Here is a 10,498-nt window from a genome sequence, read left to right as displayed (position 1 = left end):
AAAATAACCCATGGTTGTACGTTTGACTGTAATAAATAAATTAAAAAAATAAAAATAAATAAACCAACAGCGACACATTCGTTTAGAAACCGGGTAGATTTGTAACAACATTTTTTAACACCTTCTTTATTAGACTGAAATTTTTTCACAGGCTCTGTATTGACAAAAATTATACGAACACTTGGTAATTTGAATAGTTTGTAAAACAAAGGATATTAAAATTTTGAGAATTTCATGTTTTTTAATTTTTAAACTCATCCACTGTAAAATTGACTAACAAATTCCTATTTTTTTAAACCAATCCAGATTTTTTGGAATACGACATTCTCTATAAAGTGCTTAGTATATATGATAGCCTAAAGTTTTGAGGAAACCCATTTGTAAGGATGCGTTTATGTTCGAGCTGCGCTACGACCCAAGTTCAAAAAGAGAACACCGATCGGTCATTGCGAAAACTTACGCCTTAACGTTAAATTAGAGGTACCTTACCATAAATCCATAACCTTAACCGTGGCCTTAACCATAACGATATTTACTGTCATCTATTATTGGTGCAGAGACCAAAGAAAAGTTCAGAACATGAGCAGTGACGAGGAAATTAGCAATGCATTTATTAATATAGTACGAGGGATGCCTTTTATATTTCGGGATTTGGCAACCCTGGTGTTGCAATCTGGCAACTGACAGCTGTATCGCAAAGTTTGACATTTTTTGGCTTTTAGGTACTCAGAACGTTTTGAAATACCAGCGCTATTTGTGTTGTTTACAGTAACTTAAAAGATTCATCTCGGTCCAAAAATGGAATTAAATCGTGAACATTTTCGTGCGATTATTTTTTACAACTTTCGACGTGGATTAACTCAGCAACATTGCATGGATGAACTTAGTTCATTTTCTGGCGATGAAGCTCCATCAAGGACCAGTGTTTATCGATGGTATGGTGAATTCAATCGTGGTCGTAGTTCACTCCAAGACGAATTTCGTGAAGGTCGTCCAAAATCAGTTGTTGTTCCGAAAACCATTGATGCTGTGCGCGAACTGATATTGCAAGATCGTCATGTGACCTATCGTGGGATTGAGACAATCTTAGGCATTAGTGGGACCAGCATACATTCAATATTGCATAAACATTTGACTGTCAAAAAAATTTGTTCGCGTTGGATCCCACACAATTTGTCAATCGCTCAAAAAATACGATCGCGGGGCTTCGAAACACGTCTATGACATCGTGACAGGTGATGAATCATGGATTTACGCGTATGTGCCCGAAAGTAAACAGCAGTCGACTGTATGGGTGTTTCAAGATGAGCCAAATCCAATAAAAGTGGTTCGCGCACGAAGCACTTCCAAGCAAATGGTCGCCTGTTTTTTTCGAAAAAACTGGACATGTCGCAACCGTACCACTAGAACAACGCAGAACAGTAAATTCTGAGTGGTACACAACCATTTGTTTGGCAGTTGTCTTCCAAGAAATTAGGAAAACCAATCGCCAAAGACAGATCACTCTTCACCAGGACAATGCGAGCTCTCACACATCGGCTCAAACCAGTGCATTTTTGAGCACCCAAAACATCGAATTAATGGGTCATCCGCCGTATAGTCCTGACTTGACACCGAATGACCTTTTTTATTCCTGTACGTAAAAAACAAACTGAGAGGTCAACGTTTTTCGACACCTGAAGAAGCGGTTGCGGCGTTCAGAATGCATGTTTTGGAGGTACCTCATTCAGAGTGGCAAAAGTGCTTCGACAATTGGTTCAAACGCATGCAAAAGTGTATAGATCTTCATGGAGAATATTTTGAAAAACAATAAAGTGATTTTCGATGATTAAAATTTGTTTTTGTTCTCTAATCCCGAAATATAAAAGGCACCTATATAGCACAATGCAGCAAATCATAAACAGCTGATTGGTTTATGGTTACGGCGAAAAACTGAAAATCAATTGGTCTGTACGGTTACGGTCACGACTACGACATTATAGCCATAGATAGGTTCGATCATGGGATGGTTATGGTATCTGAAATTTAACCTTTAATATGGAGTTTATGCTGGAGCTGTGATAAAATTTTACACCTCAGTACTAGTATAGTATAGTTTGAAAGGTAATTGAGTAACAACGAAGGAAAAATGTAAGAATTTACCAGTTAGTTAAAAGACATGAGAGCCCGCAATTTTTCTGCATTACCAACTAGTGAAAAAACGCAGAAATTTGGCGAGTTTCATTATCTGTAAGGAATTTTAAGACTGTGTCGCCAAAAATTTTCAGAATATGTACTTATGAATATCGAGACGCTTGATTATATTTTATTACAAGTTGAGGGAAAAGTTAAAAAAAGGTGGAATTGTCATAGTAGATCTATTTCACCTAAAAAATTACATATGAATGACGACTATAAGGTGAGTTGTAAGTTATTTATTTGAAAACTACACTATTCAGCAGTGGTTTCTTGATACAAACGTTGATTATTATGAAAGGGGCTGTCTTCCAGACAAACTTTGCCGAAGATAGGATAGTACTAGCTCAGAGAGTCAGAATTTGTTCTTTTAAAATTTTTGGTCGAATGTGCAATTTATTACAATATTATTTATAAAACGACTGCAAATAATATTTCTGGCTGCCTTCTAACACATGTGCTGAAATGTTCCGGGCCTAATACATATATGGCACTAGTTTTGTGGAATTCACCCGTTTTTCAGTTAGTACTAACCTTAAAAATACAGCTGCTAAAATTTCGTAATATTCTATTCACTAATTCGTGAGTTATTGTGCTAAGAGTGACGCTACTTTTGTTATTTTCAAAACAATGGATCAAAAAGAATCGTGTTTTCCGCTGCTTCTTGAAGGGTGGCAATGGCTTGAAAAGTGTTATGGTGACTCCACTTCATCAGAAACAACAACAAAACGATGGTTTGCTTCCAACATGGTCGCAGAAACACCGATGATGCACAAGGCAGTGTAATTCTAAATGAGGAGGTAATACCAGAAAAGATCAAAAAAATCCACAAAATCGTTTTGAATGATCGAAAAGTGAAGTTGTGTGACATCGAGATATCAAAAGAATGTGTTAAACATTTGACTATGATAAAGCCATGTTCAATGTGGGTGCCGTATTTGCTCACTGTTGACCAAAGACAAGAACGTGTTGACGATTCTCAGTAGTGCCGAAACTACATGAATTGAATTTCAAATTGCTCACCCCATCCATCGTATTCATCACATTCGGCTTCCAGCGACTACTCGCTGTTCGCAGTCCTAAAACAAATACTCGCCGGTAAGGAATTTCGCTCGAATGAAGAGGTTATGCCCGAAACTGAGGCCTCTTTTCTGGCGAAAGATAAATCGTTCTACAAAAGTGATAAGGAATATTAGAGCAGCACTGGCATGATTGCGTTGTTCTTGACGTTGATGAATAATAGAACATACATAGTTCGTTCTCCTACAAATTAAAAAAAAAATTATAAATTTTCCTTTTTCATTTAAAAAATTACAAACTTTTTAATTGAAATCTTTACAAAAATTGCGAACATGAAATTTTTTAGAGTACAATTTCAAATGGCTCAAAAATTGTTTTGATGTTTGAATTTTTGTGTTTGTTTTACTGCAGGGAGTTTTCTTCTATATTCAACAAAAAAAAAAAAAAACTTTCTTTATGTGGGGAAAATACACACGACCACCAAGAAAAACAATTTCTCAGCATAAGTTCTTGACATAACTTAACATAGCACTGGATTAAGCAGGGACTTTCATGGACATAAGTTTCGTGAATCTCTGGCATATGTAATTATATGATTAAATATAAATAGATTATTACGGTCCCTGATAGAAGTTTATCGACGATTTTCTTTGCTGTTATCGTAAATTTTTGTTCACAGCTCGGTCCAACATAAACAAATTTACGGAATACGCAATTAAAATTTTCTTTGGTAATATCACAGCTTTTATCACAACTCTCAACGTAGCTCCAACATAAACGCACCGGAAAGCGTCACATCTGCATATCTGCATCGGCCTAATAGGGAGTAGTATCCATATAAATAAAAATGTTATGTACCTATTGAAAACCCCCATAACTATTTTGACTTTTTGAAACTGTTTAGAATTTCGAAGCTCATACAATTTTGCTACTTTTATATGTTAATTTTAATAAAGTATGTATGCATAGCAAAAAAATTGTTATTTTATTAAAGGAAAACCAAAAATTTACCACAACAGCAACACTTACAGGTTGATGCCAGCGACTCGTTTTTAAAACACAACTACAATATCCACGTTCCCAATGGGGAAAGATTACAGCTTCTAATGGTGAACGACAACAACTTTGTAAAAAACAATTCTAAAATATGATTAACACATTTATAAAAAAAAATTATGGCTGCACATGAAAATTGTCACACCGCAAAATAAATGCACTTACAATTACACTAAGCAATAATTACAGATGCGAAAACACGTTGTACTTATATACATATGTATATATAATGTACACACACGCAAATATATGTGTGTTAATATGTATGTAGAATGCGCGAATTACAATACAAATACAAAACAAAAAATATTATTTTATTAAAAAAAATTTTTTCTTTTTCAGTTAACGATGAAAACACAAAATGGATGAGCATAGAATTTGCAATACGCACCAGTGTGACTACTGCACTTTTTGTTGCTTTTGATTTTTTTTTTTTGTTGTTTTTTTTTATGTTTTGTTGTTTACACTTAGCACAACTAATTATGGTGCATTAAGCAAAGTGAAGCGCTAAATTATGTAGAGTAGTCGACGTTTTAATGACACTCCAGTGCTGCTCAAGGCACCCACGGTGCTGAACAAATGCGCAATCAGCTTTGCTGTTAAGAAGATTTTAAAGTGCTGCTTTTGTTGTTGTTGTTTTTTTGGCTTTTGTGCGAATTGTAGCTACTTTTAATATTCACTGTTGCTCCACTGCATTAGCACCAACCACACACACGCGCACACAATTTGCTGTTCTTTCTAATTTTCTGTGTACTTGTTGTTGTTGCTAATATGCGTTTTCCTGCTAGTGATGGCAATAAAAAGCTTGTTACTTTATTCAAATGCGTGCACACAGGTAATAACTGCTTTTCTATACAGCTTTACAGCTTTCTGCCTACACGGCGTATGAGTGTTTTATGCACTGAGGCGAGTTTAGAAAGAAACACTCATACCACGTGTCGAACACAAACGTACAGCCGACTGGCAATTAGTAGCTGTATTTTTGTTTTGTACTTTTTCTTATTCCATTGAGTCTACGTCTTCTTATGTTTTGTTTTCTCAACTGTATAGCGACTGGTGGCTGAAACTCACATTAACCAAAAAATATCGTTCTCAGTTGGTTAGTTGGCATGAAATATAAATATTGGTATTTTGTCTCCTTTATTTTATTTTTTTTCTTTTTGTATTTGGCACATGGGTTATATACCTATATTACTACAATATTCTTATATACACGTATTCATACGTAGGATTTAAATGGATTTGTTAGGTTTTCTTGCGTGAAACTTCACTGTGTTTAGTTCCTATTGAGCTTGGATAAATAATATTAATAATTTTAAGAAAGGCAAAAACTTCAGCAATTTAGTCATTGCCAGCTTTTCGTTGCTAGTCTAATGGTGGCGATTTTTGAACTGAGTTTAGCTATATAAAAGAGTTCAAGGAGCACTGAGAAACTGGCTCTTAATGCCGCAATTGATTCCCAGTAGTGAGCAAAAATCGGGAAAATTCAAAAAACGGCGATTACTAAGGTTGCAAAGGATTATTGCAGCGATATGGATGCAAAATTTGTTAGCATTGAACATAAGCGTATAACTCCCATTCACCAATTTGGTTTCAGAAAACATAATTCAACGCTCGATCGAATACACAGAGTCGTAAGCACCATAGACTATGGTAACGAAAATGTGTTCAGCCGTTTTTCTTGATATATCGCAAGTTTACGACAAGGTATGGCACGAAGGGCTCCTCCTGCGAGCTGTTCTCGTCATGTCTTATTGATTGGTACTTTTACGTAAAACACAAAAATACGTATTCGTTACTAAACATCTAAACGCAGAGGTTCCACAGGAAAGAATTTTGGGTCCTCTGCTATAACTCCTGTATATCCACTACCTACCATCGGCAAATCAGCAAGTCACTGCAAAATTTGCGGATGACACTGCCATAATTGCAGTCGATAATATTTTCGAAAAAGCATTGAATAAGCTACAAGAAGTTGTTAACCTTTTTTAGACATGGGCTAAGAAACGGAGATTAAAGAAGGAAATCAGTAATCTTCATGAATGCGTCTATAATCACATACATTGACGAGGCCAAATATTTGGGCATAACACTTGATGCCAAACTGCGCCAGAAACTGGTGACGTATCGAGGGCTTATGATTATGTCGTGGAAACCAAAGCTCAATCATCTCAATGGAAACTGCCGCACGAACCAAGACCGAAAAAAGCGCGCCACGTTCGGTCGAATGCAAAAGTTTTGCTTACCGTTTTCTTCGATTGTAGGGACGTTGTGCATCATGAGTTCTTGCCACAGGGTAAAACGGTCAATAAGGAATATTACCTGCAAGTTATGCGCAATTTACGCGAAGTAATCCGCCAAAAACAACCGGATTTGTAGAAGAACAAAAATTGGCTCTTGCATCACGATAATGCCCTTGCTCACACATTGTTGCTTGTGCGCGACTTTTTGGCCAAAAATAACACACTAATGATGCCACAGCCACCGTATTCCCCAGATCTGGTCCCCTGTGACTTTTTCTTGTGCCCGAAACTGAAGAGGCCCATTAAAGGGGGCGACGCTATGCTACGATTGACCAGATAAAGAAGGCATCGAAGAAGGAGCTTAGCAAGATAAAAAAAAATGATTTTTTGAAGTGCTTCGAAAATTGGAAAAAACGTTGGCACAAGTGCATAATATCTCATGGGGCATTAAGCATAAAGCTTATTTAGACTGAATTTTTTTCGAAAACGCTTAGAACGCACAACGGTAGTAAGCTTTATGAAGAGCGAGTAGTGACTATATTGTAAATCTCTTTTGAAAACAAGTTAAATTATAAAATGAAAATTGCTAAAATAAAGTTGGACAACGCTCCTACAAAATTAATAAGAATCACTAATAATAATAAAAAAATATATGTATATTGGAAACGTACGTACATCTTTGTTTAAGTTTTTTTACATTTCCCCCTTACCTTCACACAAAACTAATCGACAAATTCGGGTTTACCGAGGATGGAATTTTATATGACTGCAGCCAAAGAGAGAGAGGTGTTAGGTAAATGGGTTTTAGGGGGAGGTAAACAAGTGGTTAGTATCGAAGTCAATTCTGGATAGGTAGGAGTTTTACCTGCATCCTGAGCTCAATTGTCACAAAACGACGCGGGTCTCACGAGCCAGCTGAAGCTATTCGTTTGTGATGGGTGGTGGTTGGACTCTGGGAAGCGCGAGTTTAAAAAGACCGCAACCGCGCCAGGGCATCAACATACTCAGTCACTGTCTATTCGCCACACACATATTCTCGTTAAATAATGTCGTGGATATCAAAAAATGATCAAAATTGCCTTTAGTTGGGACTTTGACATCCACGCATTGGTACCTTTGTATGTAGTTTCCGAGGTCACACACTAATATTCAGGTCTCATCTCCAGTGACTATCTCGCTGCTCAGAATTTGTGAAAGAGCGATTTTTGCACTTAATTCACTCAACTCCTTGACCAAAAACTTACAAAATTATTTTCAAAAATAAGCCAAACGGGATATGGACTTCAAACCTCGAAGAAATCTATGGGAAGGCTCCCTCTTTAGCCAAAGTGTATTTAACATAGCTTTTGCGAATGCCCAGTACTTAGGCAAATGTATTTCAGATTTCTGGTGAACCACTTATTTTTACAAGATACTGTATAGTCTCGGCGCAGTCTTGGAAAAACTGACTTGTTGTACAAAATATTGGGTTAGTTTGAGGGTTGGTTTTCAGGCATTTTTATTACCATTGCTCGTTTATTTTACTCATTTACTAGAAGAATGTTATTACTCAAAAAATCGAATATTCAAAAATTTGGAAAAAGTAATTCAAAGCTTTCAATTTATTAAGATCCCTTAAGTAAAAGTAAAGACTTGTTTTCACCTAATGATATGATGTTATTAGTTAGGGCCATGATTTCTTACACAACGCAAGAAGAGCTGATGGTCATTTCTGCGTACTTATGTGAAATAATTGTATTTTCGATTATGAAACTCTCGCAACAAACGGCCGATATGTACTACACACAGCGCACGGCAACTGATATCACATCAATATTTTAACCAATTTCGATCATAATTTTTTGGTGTGTTTTTTTTCTTATAAAAGTATAGCACATCATCCAACAAAACGGTATAATCCAAGTTTCAGACTTTAACAAAAATTTAAAAAATTCTATACATTTTTCATTACAATTTCCCTAGAAAAATTTGTAGTAAAAGAAGTTTATAAAATTTTCAACAGAATTCCTAAATTTGTATTAAAATGTCAAGAAAACATTTCAATATGCAGTTTTATATCTAATTAAATTTTAGTTCAAAGAGTTTATAGCTGATAAAAAACTTTTTATAATACGAGCATTTTTCACAGCAAATGCACGAAATTTATTTTTATGTGGAGAAAATGCACAACACCGCCAAGGAAAAAAATTATAATAAATGAAAGGAATTTTTTAGCAACTTTAAACTTGCATTTTATTGTACTAAAAATTAATAAGCTATAAAACTGCATACCAAAAATCTTTTTGGAAACTCTAATTAAAATCGTGGAATTGGTATAAAAAATTTATAGAACTTTTCTACTTTTTGTATAAAATTTGAAAATGCTATTTAAATGGTTTTGTTAGACAAAAAAAAAAAATAAACATTAAAGACCAACGAAACAAAACAAAAATAAATAAACATCCTTTTGCATAAAAGTAAGTTTTTCTATAAAATTAATAAATAGCAAAAAATAGTCAAAGCTGGTCAGAATGCTGTTGCTATCGTTTTGTCGCGGCGTGTAAGTAAATTTGCGTTGCTATTATTTTATTTGCAAATTTTTACAAGTTTATTTTTGTTATACTTCACACTGAATTTGAAATAGCAAATATGCAAGAGGAAAGCAAAAACAAAAAAAAAAAACACAAATAGAAAATAATGAAATTGACTAGAGTTGCCGAGAAATGCCGTGCGTAAGTTCTTAGCTACAGTCAGACAGAGAAACAAACAAACAGACTAATATATATGTACATACACACGTCGTCAAGGATATTTGCGTGCATGTTACGCGCCTTAGCATTAATTTTTCATTTCGTTTTATTTTTCGTTTTCATGACTTCATAAGTTAGTTGGTATGCAGTTGTCAGGCAGACTTTACAGCACCCACCGTTCTAATCCTACTAATTCACTTTTAACGCTTACGAACCTCTTTACAGCTAATCCCTTGCTATGGCATTTTTGTTTTGTTTTTGGTTTCGCCAGTAGCGCAAAATTTTGAGGCTCATTACTTTTAGCAGCGATTTTCGCGGATTTTCATTACATTAATCATTTTGCTGGCTGATGTTTTTAAAATAATCATATTTTTATGCATACATATATATTTTATTTTTATTTTATTCCCCCTTTCTTTGTTTCACACAGTTTAGACATATTTATTTATTTTTTATTTAATTATTTTGAACTCTCAGCTCGCCTTTTATCCGCTTAGTTGATTACACAACACAGAACTTCAGTTTCAGTACGCGCAATGTTTTTCCACTTTTCACTAGTTCCAACAATAACATGAAGTAAGGAAGTGAGTAATAACAAAAACAACCATCAAAAACAATAAAATAAACTGGCACAAGTGAAAAGCAAATTACATGCATGCCATATGTATGTCCATATGTGTGTAGATACGCACGTATGGCTGGATGTATTTGAGGAATGAAGTAGTAGTAATTCGGAATTCGAATTAGTATGAGTAACAGAGGTTAGGCGGCAAAAGAATTTCTTGTTTAAAATATACCAGCCGCTACCCACACCAACACACGCATTTGGAGTGCGTCTCACTTAGCTTTTCATATACAAAGTTATGACCAAATTTGTTCAATTGCCAAAAACTAACCAACAAAATCGAAATGGTCCGCCGACATAACTACGAATAATTCAACACACAACTACATAAGTTCATATATATCAACTTATAAATAAATGTTCACGCAACTCTCTCGCCTGCAACACCACAGAAAATTTGCAAAACTTTGTTTTTTTTTATTTTACTTTTTTGCCTAAATTTATTTCTTAGTTATTAATTTTGTAGTGGAATTCAGTTATGTAAAATTTTTATTTACATTCATCATTTCGATTTCAAATCTATTTCTTACATTCCACTTGCATTTGTTTAGTATATTTTTGAATTCAAATTCATTGAATCACTTTTACTTTCATTATTTAGTACCGTTATTGTGTTACTTTTTCCGTTTTCTTAACGTCTGTTACAAGAG

The sequence above is a fragment of the Anastrepha obliqua genome, chromosome 1 (assembly GCF_027943255.1).
Source record: "Anastrepha obliqua isolate idAnaObli1 chromosome 1, idAnaObli1_1.0, whole genome shotgun sequence".
NCBI lineage: Eukaryota > Metazoa > Arthropoda > Insecta > Diptera > Tephritidae > Anastrepha > Anastrepha obliqua.
The sequence above is the reverse complement of the archived record's forward strand: the minus strand, read 5'-3'. Positions refer to the sequence as shown.